Below are 27,906 nucleotides of genomic sequence, written 5' to 3' on the forward strand. Positions count from 1 at the left end.
CATCACTCTGTCAAAGAAACAAGCAACTCTTTGTGAAATTAACTAAATTTGCACAGTTGGTTTTGCAGCTAAAGATGCCACCATTTCTCAATGAAGAGTATTGAGAGCGGGGGGGGGGGGGGGGAGAGAGATAAGAGATTCATTTTCCAGTATGCACAACCCTGTTTAGCTGCCTTTCCTCTGAAATCCAACGGCTCCATTTCCTATTAGTCATGAGACAGGGAAACTGACTTTTATCAGCTCCATATAAAGTCTCCTGGATCTACAACTGGGCAGGGCTGTAAAAAACATATCAGCCTTCCCTCTCCCCTAACTATATCCCAACCTTCCTTCTCCTCCACCCCAGAAGATTAATTCCCAGCACTGACCATCCTTTTAAAAAATACGGGCTACATTTCAGCTCCAGAAAACACACGTTCCAAATCCTGCCATACCAACACACCCTTGAAAACACACACACACACATGCACCATTTTTCCTTGGAACATTTCTTGGAACAGTTTTCTGAGTGTGTATGGTCCTTGGAACATTTCTAAAGTCTAGATTTTCATCTTGATTTCTTTCCCTTACCTGTTCCTCCAGAGGCACCTAGCTCTTCCTAAACCACTGCCAGAAAGAAACAGGGGTGCTGAAAACATGCAAACATGCACTCGCATACATGAAGGCAAGGGGGACTGGGAGGAAGAGTGAGTGAATGAAGTCATTGACAGCTGCCTTGCAGGAGACAGTTGGAGGAGGTCAGCTGCTGGCTAGATATTTTGGGCCCACCAAGTGGGTGGAGAAAATCAGGCTTTGTGCCCAGAGAGAGGGTCAGGGAACAGACTGAGGCAAGGAAGGGGGGAAAGCAAGAGGTGTCCCCCAAAGTGATCAGCAACTGACAAACACTTGAACCAAACCTGTATGTACAATCCTTACTCAGCAGACCATTAACATCTGCAGGTGATTAACAGAAGTCTTGCATGCCACAACCCGTTGTGCAGTAATACATTTAGAAATGATGGCAAAAGGGGTGTGTGTTAAAAAATGATCCACACTGGATGTCAATTGTACATCACTGATTCATTGTTGTTGTGTGCCTTCAAATCCTTATTGTGTATCTTCAAGGTTTGTTCACAGAAGGTTTGTCATTACCTTCCCCTGAGGCTGAGAGAGTGTGGCTTGCCCAAGATCACTCAGTGGGTTTTATGGCCAAGTGGGGAATTGACCCTTGATCTTCAAAGTCGTAGTCCAACACAGAAAGCACTATGCCATGCTGGCTCTCCAAATTGCACCTCACCAAACTTCAAATTCCACATGATGGAGTCACGACAGTTAAAGTGGCATCAAACAGCTGTAACTGTCTAGTGCAGATAGTCTTCAAAGTGTGGACAGGAAGGCGAAAACTGTGACTCGCTTAGGATCCCCTTCCCAAAACCATCTTTCCCCACCTATCTGTGTCATTTTTCAAGAGGCCTTTAAAATCTGGCTTGCGTCTAGGGCCGAATTTGTGTATCAGTGTCATGAGGAAGGAGAAGTCTATATTTTTACTGATTCCACTGAGAGGTCGTCTCTTTGATTTATCTCATTATCACCTTACAAGAGCATCATGGATGGAGCAGGCCTCTTCTTTTAGTAGCATAAAAACTGATAAACTGTGATGGTTGCTATGGTGACATCACAGTGTTGGTACCTTAGTTCCCAAACTGAGGCTTCATGCAGAGGCGACTGATGCACCCAATGTCACTGAAGTGTTGAATCCACTCCAATTTTTTAGTACAGACATTAAAATAACTATCAAAGTGCTAAATGCTATGCCCAGAATAGGTTCAGTGACTTAGATGGCTCCTTAAAGCTTGGATGAAAATTCCTTTAAAAATGGATTTATCAGTTACCACTGGCTTCATGAAAAGCAGACATTTAAACAGACCCATCTTCTTACCAGAGAGCATGAAGGTGGTGCAACATGAAAAGGCCTTCATTGTTATGCATCTTAAAGTCATTTCTGTCATATGTCAACCCTAAGGTGAAACTATCACAGTGTTTTATTGGCAAGATTTGTTCAGAGGAGGTTTGCCCATGTCTTCCTCTGAAGCTGAGAGAGTGTGCCATTGGGTTTCCTTTTTTTTTTAATAATTTTTTTTATTAATAAAATTAAAATAATTACAAACATACAACATTACATATCATACATTTTCCAATACACTTTTAATACATTTTACAATGTATAATCCACACACTATTTGATTTTCCAACCATAACTATATCTATCTTCTTAACATTTTTATTCCCTATGTATACCTTGCTCTTTCTTTCTTTATCTTCTCCGTTTCGCTACACACTAATCTCCAATTTCTTCCTGTCTAATTCCCTTCTACATTTCTTTCTCTCTTTCTTTCATTCTCTCTTTCATACAATTAGCTTCCTGCTTACCCTCTTTATCCAGTTACATATATTGTTTTCCCTATAAATCTGAGTCCAGTGTTATTAGAATCCATCTCTCTTATTCTAATCCAACTTAATAAATGCATATTCACCCAGTTTTTCTTTTAAGAATTCCATTACTCCTTCCCAATCTTCCATTAATTTACTTTTTGTATCGTTCCTTAATGCCTGCGTTAATTTATCCATTTCCATTCCATCATATAATTTCCACATCCAATCCTCCTTTGATGGTATATCCTCACATTTCCACTTTTGTGCAAAACACATCCTAGCCAAAGTAATCATGTAATAAACAATCTTTTCATGTTTTGAACAGATCTCCTCTCCAAATATCCCTAAAAGGTAAAGTTCTTGTTTTAATTGTAATTTTATACCTAAGATTTCACTAATCATTTCATTTATCATTACCCAATATTTCTTTGCCCATTTGCAGGTCCACCAGCAGTGATAAAAATGTACCAATTTCATTTTTGCATTTCCAACATCTATTTTCTTTTATTTTGTATATTTTTGCAATTTTATCGGGTGAAAGGTACCATTGATAAAACATTTTATAGAAATTTTCCCTCAAGTTTTGGGAGGCCGAATATTTAAATCCGTTTTTCCATACTTTTTCCCATTGTGCTAATAGTATAGGATGTCCAATATTTTCAGACGCCATTGGTTTTCCATGGCCAAGCAGGGATTCAGACCCTAGTCTCCCACTGTCCCAGGCTGCATCGACACTGCAGAATGAATGCAGTTTAACATTGCTTTATCTGCCTATGGAACTGTAGGATTTTGTACTTTTGTGAGACATTTCACCTTCTCTTTTTGAGAGCTCTAGTGCCACAATAAACTACAAAGCCCAGGATTCCACAAGATGGAGGTATAAAGCTACATTAATTGTGCAATGTGGCAGCAGCCCTAGTCTAATATTCAAAGCACTACACCACGCTGGCACTCTGAAAAGGCCTGTTGAATTTCTTCTCATTGTCTCTGTGGCTATTAACAGCTGAAGGAAATTAGTAGCTACTTGCTTTGTTCAGAAAATCAGAACAATTTGTTGCAAACTGAGAAAAGTGATTTGGGATTCATTCCTTTTTTCAATAACAAAGGCCACATTTTAATTCATTTTTAGTTGCAGGGCTGTAGCCACACTAAATGTTGGAGGAGGAATAAGTCTGTGCTCACTTGTGGGTGCTGAGGCCATAATAGGGCAGACTGGAAAAGAGTTATGTTACAGCAGACTGATTCATAGCAGTCAGATTTTAAAAAGTAATTTAACTATTTCAATTAATTTTGAGAAATAGGGGAAGAGGCGAGTTAAATTATTAAAAGCCAGCATGGTGTAGTGGTTTGAATGTTGGACTATGACTCTGGTGACCAAGGTCTGAAGGCCCACTTAGTCATGGAAACTCACTGGGTGACCTTGAGTGAGTCACACACTCTCAGCCTCAGAAGAAGGCAAAGGCACTCTCCCTCCCCCACAAATCGTGACAAGAAAACCCTACAATAGGTACATCTTAGGCTTACCATAAATTGGAAACGACTTAAAGCCACACAAGAAGTACCTATTTGGGGGAACAATTCAGAAACACAACCATGTTAGTCTGAAATATCAATACGCAAAGGGATCTTGTAGCACCTTTGAAACGAACTGTGCAAAAGATATTGTAGCATCCAAGGAAGGAGACAAAGGTCCAAACACACTGCAGAATAATCCAGTTCGAGACCACTTTAGCTGCCCTGGCTCAGTGCTAGAGAATCCAAAGGAGGCTATATGTCTCACAAAACTACAATTCCCAGAATTCCTCAGCATTGAGTGAGGGCAGTTAAAGCAGTCTCAAACGGGATTATTTCTGCAGTGTGTTTTGGAGCCAAGTCTACAAAAGCCTCTGCTACAACTTCTTTTGCAGTTAGTCTCAAAGGTGCTACAAGATCCCTTTGCAAAATTTTAGGAAGGCTGCAATTTAATTTTTTTTTAAAAAAAGTAACTTTCCAAACTCTGCTTTGGCCACAGTCTTTTCACTGAAGCTGTGCTGCCGCATGGTCTCCTTCCCCTTCCCTCCACCGTCTCCCACTTGACCAGAAAATCCTCTAGAAGACCCCCATCACAACTGTCCAGGCTTTTCCCTCTCTGCATGGTTCCTTGCACTCATCATATCATTCTTTATATCAATTACAGAGACAGCAGAGCGTGCAAAACCCGTTGAGGGAGAACACCCACCCATCGCCAACCATTTGTCCTAGGAGGATTAAAACAACCACCTCCTCCTACTTATAGTTCCCTCCATTTGACAGGTTGCAAATCAGCCTACTCAGCAGCTGACACTCCAGATCTTTCAGGGAGGGGGGGGGCAGGGGGGAGAGAAAAAGAGAGACTCAACTGGGGAAAAGAAGAGAGAATTGCAAAAGGGGGGAATTTTTTCACTGATCCAATTGGAGAGAAAAAGAGAGAGAGAGAGAGAGAGAGAGAGAGAGAGAGAGAGAATACAATTGGGAGGGGTTGTTCTAGCTGCTGTTTTTGTCAGAGCTTGGAAAAGTTTCATTCAATGAACTACAATTCCCAGTGTAGGGATGGGCAAAGCACAGCCTTCCAAATGTTGTTTGGACTGCAACTCCCACTAGCTTTAGCCAGCACAGGCAATGGTGAAAAATGCTTTGAGTTATAGTGGAGCAGCATCTCAGGAACTACAGTTTGCCATAGATGGTGGCTGGACCAATGAGTTCAACTGGTAGAATCAGCATTTTAATGAAATCTGGATATGCTCAGAGATACCTTGGACACACAGAGTTAGCTAAAGAAGTCTTTTCGACAAGTAGAACCCAAGAGAATTATTTGTTTTTATGGCACTCCCAAACCCAACTGCCTGATCCAAAAGAGACAATTCTCAGAGGACAAATGTGTCCTGACCTCATTCTGGGATGGATGAAAACAAGCCTTCTGCTTTACTGAAATCTGGGCCATGCCCTAGAAATTTGAAGTGATCCAACCACCTCTGCAGTGATCTAGCACCAGAAATAGACACTTCATGTTGGTGAGATGACAGCTCCCAAAATGCACTTATCCTTCTTGGAGGCAGTGTCCCATAAAATATGAGGAAAGTTTAAGAACAACCGGATCCTCAAGATATCAAAACTGAGCTGTGCTATATGAAATTAAAAGGCTTCTCATATTTATGGGAAGTAGTATTACCCCCCTGACAAGCCATTTATTCCTGAGGACCATTGGTCACAGACGTCTTGCACCAGCAGTAATGATTTATATATGAGGACATCCTGTGCTTTACCTGCTGGATTTCTGCCCGCATGCATCTTCAGACTGGGTACATTCTGGTTCATATTCTTACTCATCCAGGCAGCCTGTTGTATGCATTAAAAAAGAGGGATCACTCTTGAATTCAGACTTGCAGCTGCAGAAAATGCATCATTTTCTTGTCCACAGCTGGCAAGAGAAGGGTAGACTTGCCATATATGGTTAATATCTTTGCCTGATGAAGTCAGTGAAACTTCGAAAGCTTGCACAATACCTTTTTTGCATTTTGGTTGGCCAATGAAGGTATCACGCTTTTGTGGATTTTGGATTTTGTTGCATTATGCTGTAAGGCCAAACACAGCTCTCCCTGATTACGTTTCCTATGTCATAAGCAGTGCTTGTGTGAAAAATGCTCAAATCCAGGATGTCATGTTGTTTTGCCAAGAAACAAGCTTCTAGTCCTTAGTGGTCATGCAAATGAAACAGAAGTTGCACATGGCAGCCTGCCCTTCTACTGCCAGCTGTGGATAAGATGTAAGACAGGATCCCAGCCTAGCCTTCAGTAGTCAGTAGAAGCTTATAAAAGGGAGAGTAAAGCTGAGAGGTACAGTCATACCTGGAGTAAATTCTGCTGAATTCTCTCTCAATCTTTTTCTCTGTAGTGGAGAAACTGATTTCTCAGATCATGGAAGAAAGCCTGTGGTGCAGACTAGTTTCTTCCATGCTTCAGTCATCTCATGGATCCTTACCCCTCCATGAAGAAGGGAAATGCGTCTTTCCGGAGGCAGGAAAAGGGTAGGTTTAACTTAGAATCTTCTCAGTACACAGAGAGGAAACGTAGCAAAAGTAACAGGAAGGGAAGTGGCAAGAATTGTTCACCCAGTATTGTTTTCCTATTATTTTTCCTATTATTTATATGGTGCTTGTTCCTATTATTTATATGGTACCATCTACGTGCGTGACAGGTCCCTGCCCCAAGAGGCTTACATTCAACAAAGGAGAGGGAAACAGAGGCCATCATAAGCCAGAAGAATGCGCCTGACTCTCATATCTTTCAGTTTAGGAACAGAGAGGATTTTCACTGCCAATATGGCATGAGCATAGGCATGGGCAGGACATGAGAAAGTTAATTTTTTGCACTACAACCCCCAGACTTTCCGCTACTAGCATGGCTAATGGTCATGCTGGGTAGGGGATTCTGGATTTTAACAGTCCAAATAAGTAACTGTGAAGAAGGGTAACCTTTCCCAGAATCCTGGTTTTAATCCAGATGTCTCTGCCTGTCTGCTGCGATTTGCCATCACTGATAGAGCAAATCCTATCATAATTCTCTATCATTCTAACTGATTTTGCTACAATCAGTGAGAGGAGAAAATGAAAAGAGATAGGCACTTCATAATTCACGGGGCAGACCCTTATAATGTATATTTTGTGGCTAACATTAACCAAGTAATTGTCACTTATGAAATTGCCCTTGGACCTCACACTCTACAATCCACGCTCCCATGAACGTGACTGTAACCAATAAAAGCCTACACCACGATACTTGTGCTAGTCTTAAAGCTGCCCTAGAACCTTTGGTTGTTCTTGTTGCAACAAAATGTTTAACACAAGGCGGTTCTTAAGACTATAATTCAATGAATTGAGGGAAAGAAAGCAGGTCTTAAGTACAATATTGGTGCCATACCAGTATGGTGTAGTGGCTTGAGCACTGGATTACAATTTTGGAGATTAGGGTTCAATTCCTCGCTCAGCCATTGAAATCCACTGGTTGACCTTGGGCAAGTCACATACTCTCAGCCCCACAAAACCCCACGACAGAGTCATCTTAGGGTTGCCATGAGTCAGAAACAACTTGAAGGCACACAATAATAACACACTTAAGAATAAGCTATTACAACAGGAGTGGAAAACCTTTGACACTCCAGACATTTTGGACCACAACACCTGCAAGACATTAGGGAGGGGGCAAAGATTCTGTGCCCAGACCATAAAGACAGACCTAGAAAAGAAAATTGTGAAACACCACTTGACACCTATGACCATGGGAAAATTATTTTTGGATTAAAACTTCCACAGTTCTTCAGCACCCAAGGGGATTCCAGGAACGGTAGCCCAACAAAAGGAAATTTCTCAAGCTGGGCATAGCTTCCACTTTAATACAACATCAATGCTCTACGCAGACCCTATTGGACAATGACTATTCTGTCTCACAGGTCAACGATGGGTTTTTTTTCCCTTCCGTTTAGGGAAGTGCAAGTGAGAACAGACCTACCCAGTAATGTCACTAGGCCTGGTGTCACCCCAGGAGCACAACCAACAGGACGATGGTTCCTCCAGAGTAGATCAAGCCACTATGGAAGATAAAGGCTCTGGACTACTTGCTAATGATGGCTGGTGAATTGGGGCACCCAAAGGGACTGTGCATGTCCCAGGTTGTTTGCAAGTCCCAAAGGGGTCCAGGTGCCATTTGGCAATGAGAAAGGACTCCAGAAGTTCCTTGCTGCTTTCAGACAAGTGGATCAGATTCTTACCAGGACTTTCAATCTCTGGTAGTCCTGATCTACTCATGGAGAGGCACAGCAGTACACTCCACACCAGAAGTCAGAAACCTCCCTCTGAGATGTCACCTGGTATGGTCCACACCTCCAACTTCATAATGGACCTATAATCTTTGGTAGATCCATTTTCATTTATCAGGAACTTCCTAACCTGAAGCAGCTGCTTATCAGCAACAATAGGTGATGTAACAGAGACATACATTAATTTTGCCAACCAACACAGATGCAAATCTGTCCTCATGTCTACCCAGAGAACAGTTTTACAGGACCAAATAACTTAAAGGATTCATTCACTATCTTATCTTCCAATGTGACATAAACTATTCTTTGCCAGCAAAGCCTTCATACGAAGATCTGTCTCTCTACAAAAGAATAAACGGATCCACATTTGACATAAAAAATGGCAATTTTCAGAAACTAGCAGGATATAATTTCTGTCTCTCTGCATACTCCATCCCTGACCCTGACTTGCCCCCTCCTCCTTGTTGAACTATAGCACTTACAAGAAAACAGCAAGGCAAAATTGTTGAATTAATGCTTACTAAAGAAGCTGAATGTTATCACCTATGGCCTGGATTGAGAAAATGGGTTTTTATCTCGGTGCTTGTGGTTTGTCAATATCAGGATGTCTGTGTTATTAGCAATGCGGCTTTTTGAATAGTCACTGTCCTGATTTTATATACAAGTAAGCTTTAGCACAGTTATCTAAGCCTGTCTTTCTTGTGTTTCAACTCCTCCTGACCTGATTGCTGAGTTTCTTTCCCAATTTATCTGCCTGCCAACTGAGACAGCATTCTTGGCATCTGATGAAGTAGAAAACATAAGCCACAATAACTTTGTTTCATTTTAAGGTGCTACAGAACTCTTCGTTGTTTTAGTACTTAACTTTGGCTTTGCTTAATATACAAACTATAGTTTGGCTTCTAACCTACAAAAAGCACAAAGCCACAATATGGTTCTGTGTCTGATTAAAGGCAATGAGTTCAAAGGTGGGAACATTTTCCTTAGAACTTCAAAAAGTTACCTCCTTAGATTACAGCTCCCACAATCCTCTAGTCTAGTGGCTTGACTAGTAGACATTGCTGGCTGGAGGGTTTGGGGAGTTGTTAAAATTTTCAAGCTCTGGTATATCTGTGTGTGCAATGCCAGTTGCTTGAGAATCAGCACCGAAATCCATTTGGAGCATGGCCGTCTGGCCACTTCCCAAAGGTGGTCAACAGCAAAGTGCTTCCAAGCCTTTTAAGTCTACACGTCACACTTAAATGGACTTAAATGTTTTCCCAACATGCTTCACAGCCTCTATGGATAAAGCTATTATGCTGGGGCAGAGTTAGAAATTATGGGAGCATCATGTTCTCTTTCTCCCAGTAAGCCACCCAGGTGTTACAGAGGGAAGTCCAGAAGCAAGGCATGATGGAAATATCTGTTCCATGTGAGCACTTAGCATCTTATAGGTGCTATAATAGCACTGCTCAGCCAAGGTATTATTCTGCCAAAGCAATAAAGAAGAGTATGCTTGAGGATCTGCAGAGAGTATGCTTCCTTTCTGAATGCCAGTTTTCAAGATTTGTTAGGCTGGTATAGCTGTGGAATGTGACCGCAGCAGTGGCTCCAACACCACAAAGCTCTTTGTCTACTGATGTGCAGCACTTCACTGCTTCTGTCTGAGTGTTTAGGCAAGAAGGAGATGCTTCCAAGTGTCTGCTGCATATTTCCTACCATAGCTGTAATTGTCTCACATCCAAACGGCCCCTGCTCTGCATGTCACCTTGGTTGTATCCGCACTGTAGAAATAATCCAGTTTGACATCACTTTAATTGCCATGGCTCAAAGCTATGGAATTCTGGAAATTTTAGTTTTGTGAGTCATTTTAGCTTTCTCTGTCAGAGGCGTCTACTGTCACAACAAACTACAAATCCCAAGATTCCATAGCATTGAGCCATACTAGTTAAAGGAGTGTCAAACTGGATTACTTCTGTAGTGTGTATGCAGCCTTTATGAGGGTCAGATCCTGGAAAATGACTTTTAAAAAATGCTTAAAATAAATAAGTAATACTTAATAAACAATACATAATGGTTAAGGAATGAATAAGTTTTAAATCAAAGTAATTAATACTTTTGTTTGCCTCCAAGTCATTTTTTTTTTTACTTATAAGACGAATCTATCACAGGGTTTTCTTGGCAAGTTTATTCGGGGGGGGGGCGGGATTGCCATTACTGAGGCTGAGAGAGTGTGACTTGCACAAGGTTACTCAGTGGGTTGCCATGTTTGAGTGGACATTTGAACATTAGCCTCTTGGGTTGTAGTCCAACACTCAAGCAATTACATCGCACTGGCTCTCAATTAACAATTGTTAATTGTTGTTGTTAATATTGTTGTTGTTTCTTACCTGCCTCTCCCCATGGATCAAGGTGGGGAACAACAACAATTGACAAATGCACACAACATCAATTAATACGCATCAGTTAAAACACACACATCATTTTAAAAGGACAAATAAGACATACACATATTAAAACAATCCACATTTAAAATTCATCCGGATAAGCCTGCCAGAAGAGATGGGTCTTTACTGCTGTTTTAAGTTCAGACAGCACTTTCCACTGTCCAAACATAAGTGGCCCTTAAAAAATAATATGTAAATAATATGTAGTGTTCTGGTGCTGTTGCTTGAAGAAGATTAAGATTTACCTATTTTAGTTACTTGGGAATAACGTGGAAGCAAAGAGTTACTTTTAAAATATGTGTAACTATAATGTTAACTCACTAGTTCTGAAAGGACCTGGAACTGAAGTGGTAACTAGTTACATTTTCAAAGCAACATTCCATATTCCTGACCCTTCTACTTTATTTCTCAGTCCATGCTTTCACTTTTCTCCTGCATCCCTGTGCTCAAAAAGTGAAAGTTCCCCCCTCTTTCTCTTTTCATTTCCTGTTCTATCGCTCCAGACCACTTCCCTCTGGTGCACAAACTACTTTGTTGAAGAGGAAGAAAGTATCCAGTCTCTTTACTTTTGCGCGGTTAGATATCAGCTTAACCAGGTAAATGGAGGAAATTGTTCCCAGTCGACAGAAAGCACTTTTCTTATTAACCTAAACCTACCTCAAATAAAGGAGAAACAGTAGAACCTGTCCCACTCTTTAATGAAAACCACTCCTAGTTTACAAAGGAGGGATTAATAAGAAAGGATGGCGCCACCAACACCAAAGCAGATACTCTTGGATTACACCTTGGTGAAAAGGAAAGGGCATGGCAGCTAAACATTCAAATAAATTGATCCCTGAGGCAGAATACCAGATCAATTATGGTTGTTGTGTGTCTTCAAGTCATTTCCGACTTACAGTGACTCTATGGTGAACCTATCATGGGGTTCTGTTGGCAAGATTTTTCAGAGGAGTCGAAGGCTTTCATGGCTGGCACCATAGTTTTTTGTGGGTTTTTCGGGCTATTTGGCCATGTTCTAGAAGAGTTTGTTTCTGATGTTTCACCAGCATCTGTGGCTGGCATCTTCAGAGAATGCTGGCATAGAAGTGAGTGGGACACACACACACACAGAGTGTGACCCTGGGTTGGGAGGAGTGATTTCCATGTTAATCTTTGTTGGCACAAATTATATATACCCCACTCACTTCCATGCCAGCCAGCATTCTCTGAAGATGGCAGCCACAGATAAATAATAATAATAAAATCTTTATTTATAGCCCGCCTTTCCAAAGATCAAGGCGGGTTACAATCTAAAAACAGTGTTACGTAAAGTCACCAAAAAACACATCAATTAGTACATATTAAATAGTACATATTAAAAGATGCTGGCAAAACGTCAGAAACAAATTCTTCTAGAACATGGGCGCACAGCCTGAAAAACCCACAGAAAACTTTTTTCAGAGGTTAGTTGGAGGAGAGGAGAGTGCGATCTGCCCAAGATTAAGGATGTCAACTAGTGGTGCAAGGGATGCATATGCAACCACTTGACTCCTCAGAGACTGCCCTCTTCCATCAGCCAGGGCACCTTTGCCATCCATCAGCTGTGGTTCTGGTGGGGTGGCGTGCTGCTGCCAATTGGGTCTGGCAGGACTGCTGGCCGAGTGCAAAAAAGGATGTCTACCTCCACCAGTAACCGATGGTGGGAAGCAGTTGCCTTCTGGGTCTGGCAGATCTTCTGGCCAGATGGAAAATTACTTGCCTCCCTCTCCGCTCACTGGCAGCTCTGCCAGAATCAGAAAAGGGTGCCAGGTAGCAGTACCAACCAACCCATGCACATGGAAGAGGCTGTGGTGTGTCAGGCAGCCTGGAAGCAACAGCATGAGTTACCACACTAGGGTGACACTAACCCTTGTGACGCCACTGCCCAAGGTCACCCAGTGGGTTTCCATGGCCAAGTAGGGATTTGAACCCTGGTCTCCCAAAGTCTTAGTCCAATGTTGTTATGGTGGTGACCCTAAGGCGAACCTATCATGGGGTTTTCTTGGAAAGTTTCTTCAGAGGGGGTTTGCCATTGCCATCCTCTGAGGCTGAGACAGTGTGACTTGCCCAAGGTCATCAGTAGGTTTACATGGCTGAGCCGGGATTCAAACCCTGGTCTCCAAAGCCATCTTCCAATGCTCATACCAGTACACCACGCTGGGTCTCTTAGTCCAATACCCAAACCAATACACCATGCTGGTTCTTATCAGATCAATTGACTTCAGTTTAATTAAAGAGGTGAGAAAGAACAGAAGAGTAAAATCGTCCTTCAGGTTTTTACACACACATACACACACACACACACATACACACATAACCATGTAGTCAAATTTCTTGACGATTCATTCCAGAGCAAAACTGGTGGGAGAAACATGCCTTTAGGATTCTCACTGAGAGTACAAGGGGGACTTCAATAATCCACCACACATCCGTTTAGTTACTACTAGTAACTAAGCAAAAAGATACTGAAAGTAAAGACAATCAATTACTCTGATAGCAATAGTGTCACTCCTGGTTTGTACCAGAGACAATAAGTCAAGTGACTGCAAGAGAATTACACCTGTTTTCCACCAGGAATGGGTGGGGAGAAAGAGCAAATCCTTCTGGTTTACACCAGATGAAAAATAAGCTCCAATAGAGATGTTTCTTTTTTTTTATGCCAAGAATGAGAAGGATCTGGTATAAAATACCAATGCAGCACAATTTCTTGTGGCTTAACAGCTGCGATTTCAAAGGTGTTCCCTTTGGCAGAGTTTATCCAGGGATGAGGATGTGATGTTGTAACCTGGAGTGCTTTTAAAGCATGTGTAGAGTTGCCACATTGTTTCCCCTTGGTAAAAAAAAAACCCAAAAGTATCTGGTTTATTGTTCTGGGTGAAACCAGGACAATAAGCCAGACACTTTTCCCCCTTGACGGAAAACCATGTTGCAACTCTAGACATGCTCAAAAGCACTCCTGTGGTTGCAACATCACATCCAGCCTGTCCTCATCCCAGGAACTGTTCCCATCCCTCTCTCTCTCTCTCTCAAGCTCAGAGGCTGCTGTTGAAGTCTCTGCATACTCATTCCCCATGCTTTAATGGGTTTCTTCTCCAGTTTGGAAAAAATGAAACCACTCAGATGAATCATTCAAAAATTGGGACCACATGAAGCGCGAAACTGTAAAGCCACAATAAGAAATTGAAATCCAGATGAAAAAAGAAAACTCATCCTTCTAATCCAGGATTTATTTGATGCCCTCAACCTTAGTGACTATTTCATAGTAAAGACAGATTTTTTTTTTATTTTTTGCAAGGGGGGGCTGCCATGTGGTCCTTTTTATGTGGGACAAAATGTAAGCCTTGCACCTTTTTCTCTGCTCCAGAGAAGGGAGGGGAGGGCGAGTGTTTCTGTTACACCCACTCACTTCCAAAACTAAGAACTAGACTGCCTTGAAAGAGGGAGAGAGTTTAACAAAATACACAAAATATACTTCATGGAACAAGGAATCAATTTTTCCTCTCTAATCCCAAATATTACTGAAATTTAAGATGCGGAGAGGAGAACAAAGGATCCTAAGAAAGGTGGCATGTGATTTATGGTGTAGATCTTTACAGGAATGAAAGAGGAAGGAGATGGATATTCTTAAATCTAAATACTTTCAAAGCCTCATTTTCCGCTGAGTAGTAGGGAGACCATATCTAGAGCCCTTGAAAATCATCTTGATCATCTGACCCTGAAGAAACCTTGAATCAGATTTATTCTTCAAAGGAGATTCCCCAGTTCACTGAGAGGAGAAGAAATCCAGCTTGATCAATGAGTCTGTGGCGGAAAATGCAGAATTTTAAAAACCGATCACCTCTTTTGGGGTGGGGGAAATCTAACCAAATGACATGCTCTGATGACTCTTTGAGAAACCTCACCTTTTGGGTCAAAATTTCTCGTAGGTTCCCTCTCCTGGCTCAGATTATTTTTAACTGGCTTGAAAGATTTTACTGAAACAGACATAACCAACAAACAATGCTTCTCCAATCAAATACAATGAGATATACCAAGTTGATATTTCCAGGTTGTCCAAATAAGAAATATCCAGATGACATGACAACAATTATAATAGAGCATCTTTCCAAAAAATGCGAGGAAGGATGAGTGGCATTTTGGTTTGCCTAATTGAGAAAAGTGCCCCAAATCTCATAGAATATAGAGTGGCCTTGGTTATCTCTAATAGCCCTTACTTTTTCATTCAATTTCTCCATCAGCATAATGTTCCAGACTCCTGGCTCGGATATGAGCTTCCCTCCCCGCATAAGATTGCCTTTGTTACACCTCTGTGAAAATCCCCCTTTGTTAAGCCCACCCTCTCATCAACTCCTATGTCAAGAAAGATCCATTACCCCTTAATTCCGGACTCTCCTTTGGAGCGTTTCTCCAGGTCGACCTTCTGCGGAAGAAATATTTTGCTTGGAGTGGAGACTTCACATTCTCAACTCAAACTGACTGCAGAGGGGGGTCCCAGATATCCAGACAGGAGCAGACAAAAGGAAGCCAGTTTGCAAGAAGGAGAAGCTTCTCTTTGCTTGCTTGCTTTCCTCCCTCTCGCTCCTGGATGGTGAGAAGGGCTAGATTCTGCAAGCTGCCACAACAGAGCTTCTTCCCCCAGCCAGCTCTGCCTGTGGTCTTCTCTGAGGTGCCGGGAACCGATCAAACCACTCCTTGTTTCAGAGAGATGGAGAGTTGGCTGCAGAAAAGGGAGAAGGCGGGTGGTGGTGGTTAAGGGAGATCTTTCCTCTTTTTGGCCAAGGCATTGGTAAAGATGGCACAAAAGCAGAAAGGGATGGGATGGGCAGATGCCTTTGCACACAGGAATGCAAGAGAGAGCAAAAGAAAAGGGACTTTCTCATTCATTCAAAAGGAAGGGAGTGGCAGTCAGGAAGGTGGGAGATGTACCCATGTGCAGGCACACACAGGGACACACGCACACAGACACACACACACAGAGTTTATTCAGGAGCTGAATACCCGGAAACAGAAAAGACCCACCAACGAACTGGCCAAAAGCAGACAGAATGATGCAAACACATTCACTGGGCTGGAGATTTGACTAGGCATGCAAATTCCATCCAACATGTGCCCAGGAGTTTATTTAAGAGAGGGTTGCCAGCATCAGGTTAAGACTTGCTTTCTTCCAATGTCAAAATATTGCCTGCTGAATAATGTCTCTAAAAAGTACTCATTGTTATTATGACAAATACCCCAGAGACAAACACACTTCCAAAACCCTAAACTAAAACCGAACAGGTCAAACTATTTTCTGCTTCCTGGCTACCACATCTTTTATGATCCACAACTTGGGAACATTCCTCTTTGGGCACCATCTCCCAAAACCTTCCAGGCATCATGGGTATATTGCCTTGGAAGCCAGACATCCTGAGGTTTAGTGGCAGCCATTCCTAAGTAAGTATCACACAGGGCTGCAGTCTTGAGCAATGCACTTAAATCTCTCAGAGGACTGAATGTTTACATGCAGCTGGAGGGTGCAACCACTGGAAGGCTCTTATGGAGAAAGGAAAGAGATTGGGCAATCTGTTCACTCCTTATACCTTCACAAGAACCCTCAAAACATCATGACGCAGCCCAACCTAAGATTGCCCACCCAGATTCATGCCTGAGCAGGAATGTGCGTCTGGATCTCCTTCTCTCCAAAACAAATATCCTGCCTGTTTGCACCAAATGGAAGAGAGGAAAAGGTGGAAGAAGTAGGTGTACCACCAAATGAATTTAGCCACACTGACTCATGTGTTTCATAGCTGGACATGAGTCAAGCTGCAGGTAGGAGACACCACTTTCAAAAGTGTGTATAAAATTCCCTGTGTATACAATTCCTTGGAAGAAAACAAACAAATTAATAGATAGGGTCGGGAGAATGACACAGATCAATTGTTGCTAGCTTTCTACAGGAAAGAAGGGTATGGGAGGGTTTATTTACTTTAATGACAAAGCTGTTATTATACTAGCATCATTCATCAATATAAGAGGGTAGGTGCCTATCAAAGCATTTGGAAAAATTAATTACTAGGATCAGAGTTCCCAGAATCCACCAGCCAGTGTGGCCAATGGCCATGGGGGATTCTGGGCATTCTAGTTCAACAAAGTAAAATTCTAAGCTCTGTGGTTAGCCAAGCACCTAACCTGAGCTCCACTTTTTGTAAAAACAAAACAAACAAACACACACATACATATTAAAAAGAGGATTGATTGCCCATGGTGCATCACTCCAGGGCATTGTGGGAAATTTAACTGATCGCTAGAGTCAATCATTTGGTGCTGTGGCCTGCCTCCATCCCATAAGCCCATGGTTAGCAATATGCTTTTTTCAGAATACTCCCAATTGATAGAAAAACCACCACTCACTCAGTTCTGCCACACAAAGCTGCAAAACCACACTTATGTCCTGGGAGTAAGTTCCATTGAACACAATAAGGCTTACTTCTGAGTTGACCAGTACTGTATAAGGTTTTAGCACATATTACACAGTAAACGGGATCAGATTTATAGGAAATTGAGGGAAGGAACATCAACCATTCAAGATAAGTAGACATCATATTGCAATGGACCCTTGGCATCCGCTGGGGTTTGGTTCCAGGACCCCTCATAGATACCAAAATTTGTGGGTGTTCAGGTCCCATTAAATACAATGGGATAGTAATATATAAAATGGCAAAATAAAGGTTTGCTTTTTGGAATTTATATATATTTTAAAATATTTTCAAGCTAAGGATGCTTGAATCCATGGATAAAGAATCCAGGGATACAGAGGGCCGACTGTACTAGCAGAAAATAGCAAAACCCTGTGGAATGATTTTGAGTTAAGGAAGAAAATGTCAGAGCAGATCTACGATTGAATATTTCTGGAACTCTCTTCCCTGAGACATTAGACTGGCACCTCACCACTTTCTTTTCACAGACAAGCAAAGACTTTTCTATTCTGACAGGCATTTGTTGAGTGATGATATAAAGCCTATCTTACGCAACATGCTAGTTATTTCTAATTGCTGTGCTTGCTTGTGTGTGTGTGTGTGTTCTATTATATGTTTTAACCTGGTTTTATATTTTTTTTCCTGATTGTGTTTTAACAATGTTTTTAATTGCTGTAAGCCAACCTGAGAAATCCCAACCTGAGAAAAAGGCAGGATGGAAATCATCATCATCATCGAAAATAATGTCCACAGATGATTTGCACAGGTGGGCAATGAAGACATAGGTCCAAAACGCACTGCAGAAATAATCCAGTTTGAGAAAACTTTAACTGCCCTGGCTCAGTGCTAGGGAATTGGGGAACTGTAGTTTTGTGAGACATGTAGCCTTCTCTGTCAGAGAGCTTTGGTGCCACAATAAACTACAATTCCCCGGATTCCCTAGCACTGAGCCAGGGCAGTTAAAGCAGTTTCAAACTGCATTATTTCTGCAGTGTGGCTTGGACCATAGAAATAGTTACTATACCTTGATTTCATCATTATCAAGATTGGGACACTAGTGAAGAAACCAGACTTGGAAAAGGAGCTATGAAGGAACTAGATAAGTTCCCAGTCTCTATGTACAATTGTGAAAGCTGGAAAATGAAGACGGATAACAAGAAGATAACTATCTCATTTGAAATGTAAGAGGAGAGTTTTATGGACACCGTGGACTGCCAAGAAAACCAATAAACTGGTCCTATAGCAAATCAACCCTGAACTCTCCCTAGAAGCCAAAATGAGCAAAATGAGATTGACATACTTTGGACATATCATGCAACAACATGACTCACTGGAAAGCATGATAACGGTCAGCAAAGTGGAAAGCTATAGGAAATGAGGAAGATCACATTACAGGTGGTCCAGGGCAAGTCACATGCTTTCAGGGGAAGGCAATGGCAAACCTCCTCTGAACAAATCTTGCCAAGAAAACTCCAGGTTGGAAACTACTTGAAGGCGCACAACAACATAAACAACAAGAGTTTGCAAGCTCTTAGCAGAGCGGTTGATGACTGGGACTCATGGAGGTTTCTCATTGATAGGGTCATTGTAAGTCAAAGCTGACTTGATGACGAGCAACAACAATTATAACTTCCATGAAACCAGGAATGACCTCTCGGTTCTTCCAAGGCTAACATAAGACGTAAATCACATTTCTCAGACTAGGGCTACTGCCACACTGCAGAAATAAAGCAGATTGACACCACTTTAACTTCCTGTGCTATGGAATTCTGAGATTTGTAGTTTAGAGAGGCACTAGAGCTGTCTGACAGGAAAAGCTACAAAGAAAACCCCCTACAAATCCTAGAACTCCACAGCATTGAGCCATGGCAGTTAAAGTGGTGTCAAACTGCTTTATTTTTGCAATGTGGCAAAAACCTAGGATCAGGGATATTCGATAGCTTAACACTTCCCTGCTTTCATTTGTTCAGCCCAATATCTTGAAAACCATTTTTAACATGAAAAAATAAAACCTGTTCCCTCTATGTGTGTGTGTGTGCGCGCCCGCACACACAGCAACAGGCTCCTGCATGTAGGAAAACCCTTCTTGCACAAGCCGTTTTTGCAAGAATCTTACATAAGAGCGGAGGAATCGAACACACCCAGACAATCCATTCTGCATGTCCAAGCTATTTGGTACAAGTGTTTTCCTTCAGTACCCACCCAGGTCTGTATCTGCTAATGTGCGCTCAGTATAAAATATATTACAACATCAAAATTATGCCCCTTGGAAAATTTAATTTTGAAATCAGCATGAATTATACAAACTACTCATGTTTGCATGTTATCATCTTATTTCATGCAATTTACTTCTAGAGTAGTGGCAACCCATCTCCCATCTTTCTGAGCTCTGGAAAGTTTAGAAATGCAAAGGGTGTCTCAATAAGTCACCATATCTACATTTGCAACAATAAAAGCAGAGAGTCTTCAAAAACTCAGTTATGGAACCAGAACTGTTTTCTCCACCTATTTTGCAGCATTCATATGGTCCTCCCTGGACAACCCCAGGCTGCAAAGAGCTTGTGCATTCCTGAATATAGAATGGCATAACATCTATTTTCAAAATATTTTTGTCCTACCTTACAGTCTATGAAAAGGAACAGACTAACAAATAAATGCATTGCTAAGCTTTTTTTCTGTAATCCCAGTCAGTCACAAGCACTCAAGACAAAATGTGCAAACTTGCCTGAAAAATAAAATATTCAACTAATTGTACTGACCCTGTTTTTAATCTGTGTGAGTGAAGCTGAAGTTTAAACCTCAGCAAGAGAAAGTTAAACTGTTGGTATAACATCTCTCAGGTAGAGTTCTTGTTAGGTATATGGCCTTAACTCTTTTTGAGATATAACCATTTTTGTAATAATCTTTATATTACTATACATACAGTGGGATCTTGGTATCCACTGAAGTTTGGTTCCAGGACCCCCGTGAATACTAAAATCTGTGGATGCTCAAGTCCCATTATATACAATGATGTAGGAAAATTCAAAAGCTTGCTTTATAATGGAAGTTAATGAAAAGGAGCACAAACACTGTATGACTTAATGTTAAAACCTTGCATTATGCCAGATTGATAACACTGTCAGCATAAATCAAATATGGAAATCAAATGCAAAACATTCCAGCAACAGTAACACTGCAAACATATACTGTGCACATCAAAACATAAGCAAGTCTGTCATCAAAGGAGCTTTCTCCCATGGAAGTATAGGATGTGGTGTGGGGCTGGGATGTGGACTGTGAGATGTTCACACATTATGCATCTGGCATAGCCAATGAGGCAGAATTCTGGGAGTTAGAGTCCAGCAACATCTGGCGCAGTATGATGTAGTGGTTTGAGTGCTGGACTAGGATTCCAGGAAACCAGAGTTCGAATCCCCACTCACTCATAGAAAACCACTGCGGGGCGGGGGCAAGTCACACTCTCTCAGCCTTAAAGGAAGGCACTGGCAAATCTCCACTGAATACCAAGAAACCCTTAGGATAGGGCCACCATAAGTTAGAATGGATGTGAAGGCACACAGCTACAACAACAACATCTTGAAGGCTACACAAACCCTACCCTTAGCCTTAAAAGCAGCTGTGGGCAGGGAAGCCTTTTATCTCACAATGAATTCACCAGAGGGAAGGTGGGGCTGTAAATGCAATTAATAAATAAATCAAAACAGCAACAGGCTATATGACTCCTCCCAGGCTTTCAGCTTATGCCAAATTCAGCTGTCATGCTAAGCAACAACAACAAAAAGACCTTTTGAAATTCAGCACTTTAATAGTTGAAACAGTGAAGAGTCTTGTGACTACTTAAAAGACTAACAAGTTTAATTTACCATGGATCTTTGTGCATTGCAGCCCACTCACATCTGATGAAGTGGGTTATAATCCACAGATCCTTATGCCAAATAGTCAGTCTTTGAGAGGCCACAAGACTTTTTATTATTGAGTCCTCCAGTTGTGTTGGATTACAATTAGGTTCTTTATAGTGATCCTGGCCACTGTGGGAGTTATCATTCAAAACATCTGGACGACCTTAGATTAGACATGGATGAATAAATGCAATATAGCCGTACACCTTCCAGCTTTAAACAGCAGCAGTTGGGGAATCGGTGGGCCACTGGATATGTGAGACTAAGACTACCACAATCCCTTACCATACTAATTGAGGATGATGGGAGCTGAAGTCCAAAACAGTTAAAGGCCCAAAGGTTCCCCACCCTTGTAATTAAAAAAATAGTCTGTCCAGTAAGTACCAGCTTTTGCTTCTAGAAAGCTGTGTGTCTATCCCAATAGCCCAATGTGACTATGTTTACTCAGAGATGTCCCACCAAACCCAAACAGAACATACTTTCTGGTAAATCTGCATGGGAATACAGTCTTAGCTTTCCACCCTTGCTTTGTATTTTTATGTGTGTAAGGAGAATGCCAACCAGAAATCTGTGTCTTTATCTCTTAACATAATTCTGCAATAGGTGTGGGGTTTATGGCCAAAGGTTTTCGATTATGGTCCAAGGCCGTCATGAGATTTTTTATTGAAGCTGCAAGCTGATATGCCCCAATTGTTGTTAGCAACCAACCTGGATGCTCACGTATGTTCAAGATAGAGATTATTACTATTTTTAAAAAAGTAAAATGGAAGAAAGCCAATGTTTACTGTTTACAGTAAACCAAAGACTTGGAACAATTACTAAAGAAAGTCACAGAAGAAAGTCTTAAGGCAGGCTTACTGCTGAATGTTAAGAAAGCAAAAATAATGACCACAGAGGATTTACATAAATTAAGTGTAAACAATAAGGAAATCGAATTAGTTAAAGATTTCCCATACCTTAGATTAATCATTGATCAGAATAGAGGTTGCAGTCAAGAAATAGATGATTAGGACAGAGAAGGGAAGGAATGAAGGAACTAGACAAGGTCGTGAAGTGCAAAGATATACAACTGAACACTAAAATTAGGATTGCCCACATGCCATTTTATTTTCCATCACTATGTATGGAAGTGAGAGCTGGACAGTGAAGAAAGCCAATAGAAAGAAAATCAACTCATTTGAAATGTGGTGCTTGAAAAGTATTCTGCAGATACCATTTGTTGTTGTTGTGTACCTTCAAGTTGTTTCCGACAGATATCGTGGATGGCTAGAAAGATCAAGAAATGTAGAGCGAATCGTGGCATAGTGGCTTGAGTGTTGGATTATGACTCTAGAGACCAGGGTTCAATTCCCAGCTCAGCCATGAAACCCACTGGGAGATCTTGGGCAAGTCACAAGCTCTCAGCCTCAGAGGATGGCAATGGCAAACTCCCTCTGAAGAAAGTTGCCCAGAAAACCCTATGATAGGGTTGTCATAAGTTGAAAATGACTTGTAGGCCCAGAACAACATCCTAGTCCCAAAAGTTCCTTTTTCCAACCCGATTATAAGGTTGCCATAACTCAGAAACAACTTAAAGGCACACAAAGATAATATATCAGAGAGATGGGGCATCACTACTTTAACTGCTAAAACAAACTCCCCTCTTTGAGAATGGGATGCTAAATTTGGAAGTCTCATAGGACATGAGTAGAGTTTATCACCTTCTAGAATTTCTCTAGGGAAGAAAACTGGCCTAGGGCTCCGGGAGACCAGGGTTTGAATCCCCACTTGGCCACAGAAACCCACTGGGAGACCTTGAGTAGGCCACACTTACTCAGCCTGAACAAATCTTGTCAAGGAAACTCTATTATAGGTTCGGTGTTAGGGTCCCCCTAAATCAGAAACGACTGGAAGGCACACAACGAGAAGGATTCCTTTGAAACCAGAGAATCAAATACCCCAAACTCTACATTTCTGTGGCATGTACAAGAGCATTCACACAAATACACACACACACAAAACATGTATAATAATCCCACCTGTCTCCAGTGCACATGTGTTCTGCCAGCACTTGCTCAGCTGTTTCCATTTTCTCTTCCCCATAGGAAAGCTATCTGGAACGCACAGCAGGACTGACAACCTCTAACCCAGCAAATACATGGTTGCCTCTCACTCGTTGCAGAAATTTCCTTGCTTCACTACCTGTTCAGGACCGGAGTTGCAGCCACCAGCCCTTTCTCCTGCGCAAAGCTGAGTGTCTCTGCTTCTTCCCCTTCCCTGTCACTGGAGAAAGTGACTCATGTCTTGCCTCTGGGTTTCCTGACACTACATCTTAACCCTAAAATATGAACTCTCACCTTCAAACTGTAGAGATTTCCTGATCTCGCCTTCCTTTCCTACTTTCATAAAACCAGAGGTTGGAAATATTAACATTTTGGGAATTTTAGGGTGGGTGGGGTGAGGTGCACAAAGCTTGCAGGCAATTGAGTACTAAATACACATCTGTCTCAGGATTAGATACTTCTCCCAAACCCTCTAAATGTTGTTGGACTGTAGCTCCCAGCATCCCCCAGCCATCATAGCCCAGGGCAAGGAATGCTGGGGGTTGCAGTCCAGAAACATCCAGAGGGCCTCCTGATCCCCAGCCCCAATTCGGGGCCTCTAGTGACATCATGACAGAAACCCGCCCTCAAGACAGATTTGTGACATGACCGTGGCACAGATCACTAGAGTCATCTGGATTTTGCCAGGTCTCTTGACCGACCAGAAACAGGGTCCTGCAAGTGACGCAGTAGGCCAGCCAAGCATTACAGAAGTTTGCTGTTGCTGCTGTATGTCTTCATTTCCAACTCATGGCAAAACTATCATGGGGATTTCTTGGCAAGATTTTGTTCAGATGAGGTTTGCCATTGCCTTCCCCTGAGGCTGAGAGCATGTGACTTGCCCAAAGTCACCCAGTGGGACTTTGGGAATCGAACCCTGGTCTCCAGAGTCGTTGTCCATTAGGGAAGTGAAAAATCTGAACCAAAAGTTGATAGGAAAATTTGTTCCTGGTGGACTATCCATTGTACTGAATGGATACCTTGGCAAATTTAATTGTTTGGCATTATGTTTCACTCCCACACCAGCCATCTTGGTCCCTGACTCTGCTAGCTACAGGATTCTGGGAGACACAGGCCAAAAAGCCAGGCCAGATTAAGGTGAACTGGAATCCTGGAATAGTGTCCAAAACTAGGTCCCTTTGTCCATATGCACCAGCTATTCTAGGTGCAGTGTTACAGAAATTAAATACTGTGATAATTTCATTGCGGTTGTGTGCCTTCAAGTTGTTTCCAACTTACAGCAGCCCTAAAGTGACCCTATCACTGGGTTTTTTTTGGCAAGATTTGTTTAGAGAGGGTTTTGCTTTTGCCTTCCTCTGAGGCTGAGACTGTGTGACTTGTCCAAAGTCACCTCATCAGTTTCCATGGCCCAATAGGGATTCAAACCCTGGTCTCCAGAGTTGTAGTCCAACACTGAAACCATTACACCATGCTGGCTCTCTAGGATTCAGGCAGCCCTCCAGATATTCTTGGACTTCAGCTCCCAACAGCGTTAGCCAGAATATCAAACACTGAAGACTGCTGGATCTGGAGCTCAGGTTGTGATCAGATTCTGGGACAGGATCTCTCTCCATCCCATTGACCTTTCCAGGTACATGTGGTGAAGACATGGGACATAGCCTTCTCAGTGGTTGTTCCTACCTAGACCATGGAACTTCCCACCGAAGAAGTTTTGACAGGCTCTTTTCTCTGTTCTGTTGTTCTGGCAGGCAAAACCTATTTATTTAAACAAATCTTCATAGTTTAGCTGTTCAAGGAAGTATAGTGGGTATGCTATTTTTAATATGTAATGCAGGCTGAGTCTCCCTTATCTGGAAATTTGAAATGCAAAATACTTGAAAATCCAAAATTGTCCAAATGAGTGGCTGAGATAGTGACACCTTTGTTTTCTGATGGTTCAAAGGACACAAACTTTGGTTTTATGTGGGTTTTTTCAGGCTATGTGGCCCTGTTCTAGAAGAGTTGGCCACATAACCTGAAAAGCCCACAAAAACTATGGATGCCAGCCATGAAAGCCTTCGACTTGACACAAACTTTGTTTCATGCACAAAATTAGTTTCATGCACAAAATTATTAAAAATAGTGTGTATAAAATTACCTTCAGGCTTTGTATATAAGGTGTATACAAAATATAACTATATAGGGCATTAATTTCCACGCAAGCAAAATTATGCTCAAAATTCTACAGCACAGACTCCATCCATACATGGAGAGAGAAATCACAGGAGTGCAAGTGGGATTCGGGAAAGAAAGAGGCACTAGGGAGTGCATTGCAAACATACTATGGATAATAGGACGCACCAAGGAATTTCAGAAGAAAATCAGCATTTGTTTATAGCAAAGCATTTGACTGCAAACATCACAAAAAACTATGGATGGAACTTAAAGACATGGGAATGCCAACATATCCGATAGTTCTGAAGATCTGTACTTGGGACAAGACTCTACTGTTAGAACAGAATATGGAGAAACATGTACTTCCATGTAAACACACCTAGGATCAAAGGTTGAACAAGTTCCTTGCAGCAGGGGATAAAACTCCATGAATCTCTCAATAAGCATAGCCAGCGGCCCCCATGGCTAGGGAATGGTGGGACCTGTAGTAAATTTTCCAAGCTCCTTCCATTCCTTTTAAACCCGTTGATATGTTCATACAGCTCTGGGGTGGTGTACACATGATTTCTATGCAAAAATGTCCTCTGCCCTTTGCCCATTGAAATATATCAGTGAAGATGGGGGAGATTTCCCTCCCAACCACCCCAAAAATTGCCCCTCAGGGCAGAAGCCAGAAGAAGGAGGAAACACTGGCCAAGTGATGTGACTGAATATAATACCATTTAATATAAGTCTACTATCTCATATTAATATACTCCAGTATACTGTCTCATTGGTTCAGCTTCTCAGGCTGCATCCACACTGCAAAAATAATCTGGTTTGGCACCACTTTAACTGCCAAGGCTCAATGCGATGGGATTCTGGGAATTGTAGTTTGTCACGACATTGAGCCGTGGCAGTTAAAGTGATGCCAAAACAGATTATTTCTGCCATGTGGATGCAGCCTACAATAAAAGGTCATGGGCTCAGACCTGCTTGGAAAAGCCTTAACTGGAACCCATCTCCTTCAGATCCCAAAGAGTCTCCATGGCATAGAGCGCAAGTGGGCAACATGTAGCCCTCTCTCAGACCCCTTCCAGGGAACGCATTTGACTTTTAAAACAGATGACTTAGGGGTATAGCATTTTAAAAAATGCAAATATGTATGTCAAAAATAGAGAAATCACTTCCTCTAGCATACGAGAGCCAGCATGAGGTAGTGGTTTGAGCGTTGGACTAAAACTCTACAGATCAGGGTTTGAGTCTCTGCTGCACCATGAAAACGTATTGCGGGACTTTTAGGCAAGTCACACACTCTCAGCCCTAGAAAATGTTGTGATCGGTTCACCTTAGAGTTGCCACAAGTCAGAAATGACTTGAAGGCACAACAGAACAACAACATAGGAGTTTATCATGGGGAGGGGAGATTGGGACTTTAAACAGTGATTAACCCAAGAAAATTGCACAACTGACGTTAAAACGTGATTAAAATGAGATTAACACAAGAGCCATTATCCTGTGAATAACCAGGGAATAACCAGGCAATAAATAGCAAAAAGTCATTCATGGCATTTGCTGCTGTTTCTTGCCTGGTTATTCACTGGTTAATGGCACTTTATCTCAACGTTGTGTGAAAACCAATAGTACAATTGCAGGATTATTATGGGTTAATCACAGTTTATACTTCCAAGTGTCCTCCGTGTGATAAGGTCCACAACACACACACACACACACACACAACCCTCAATACAAACAAAAATCCATCAGTGATACCTTTACTGGCCAACTGAAATGCACAATATACTTATTGCAAGCTTTCGAAGCTCCATGGGCTTCTTCTTCATCAGGCAAGAGATTACAAACCAGACAGGGGGGGAAAAACACAACTGGAAATATTAATCAGATCCTCCCCATCATACCATCTTTACTAAGGACTGAAACAACGTGGAGGCATCTGACTAACCTCTCCAATTGGTTTTCTTCTTCTTGTCCTGTTTGGTTTGTAACCTCTTGCCTGAAGAAGGAGAAACCCATGGAACTTCGAAAGCTTGCAACCAGTATAGTGTGCATTTCGGTTGGCCAGTAAAAAGGTATCACTGATGGATTTTTGTTTGTGTTTGTTAAATGCCCAACACAGCTACCCCTGAATATAACCCCCAACAGTTCACCTCTGGCGCAGAGAGGCAGGGCCAGCAGCCCAAGGCACTCTGCACATGCTTGAGGGCACTCTCATCACACCCATCCATCCATTCAAAGAGAGATCTTGGGGGTGAGTGCTGGGAAATCAGAACTCGGGTGTATGTGTGAAAGTCAACTAGATCAAGTCACATGAAAGTCAGGTTTAGGGAGATCAACCCAGGGTTAGAGTCAGGAATCCTCTTCCCAGCTTACCTGGCACAGCTTGCAAGGGCTCAGGAGGAAGCCAGTGCGACCTAGGGAGAGATCCAGAGGAAGGATCGAGGGACTGGGACCAGGAGGTGGAGGCAGCCCTGGAGATCCGACCTCCCTAGTAGGAGATCCCTCCGATCCTCTCCTGCTATTGAAAGCCTTGCCTTTCCTTTGTCCACACGCTGCAAGCCGGCTGCGCCTCCTCCTCCTGGGCTCCAGGATCCGCCTTCCTTTTCCTCCGCCCCACTCTGACCATAGGGCAGGAGGGGGGAGGAGGAGGAGGAGGGAGACCCTGCAAAAC

At 42.2% G+C, this 27,906-nt stretch overlaps 1 protein-coding gene across 4 annotated transcripts in view; it reads right to left on the minus strand.

The window, feature by feature from the left end:
- LOC149304059 (rho guanine nucleotide exchange factor 19-like) overlaps positions 1–27,639 on the minus strand; it is a 57,192-nt gene extending 29,553 nt beyond the window's left edge. The window contains exons 1-2 of one of the 4 annotated variants that reach the window (XM_089480263.1): positions 23,061–23,134; positions 15,059–15,402 (exon numbers count right to left, since the gene is read on the minus strand). The gene's annotated coding sequence lies outside the window, so the exon portion shown is untranslated. Of the gene's footprint in view, positions 1–1,131; positions 1,247–6,275; positions 6,374–15,058; positions 15,403–23,060; positions 23,135–27,608 lie in introns of those variants that run through there. The other 3 variants (XM_089480266.1, XM_089480265.1, XM_089480264.1) reach the window with 3 other exon arrangements.
- Between the last annotated feature and the right edge of the window lie 267 nt (positions 27,640–27,906).

This window comes from Sceloporus occidentalis, unplaced genomic scaffold, assembly GCF_023333645.1.
Source record: "Sceloporus occidentalis isolate IW3139 unplaced genomic scaffold, rSceOcc1.0.p SCAF_14, whole genome shotgun sequence".
Taxonomy (NCBI): Eukaryota; Metazoa; Chordata; class Lepidosauria; order Squamata; family Phrynosomatidae; genus Sceloporus; species Sceloporus occidentalis.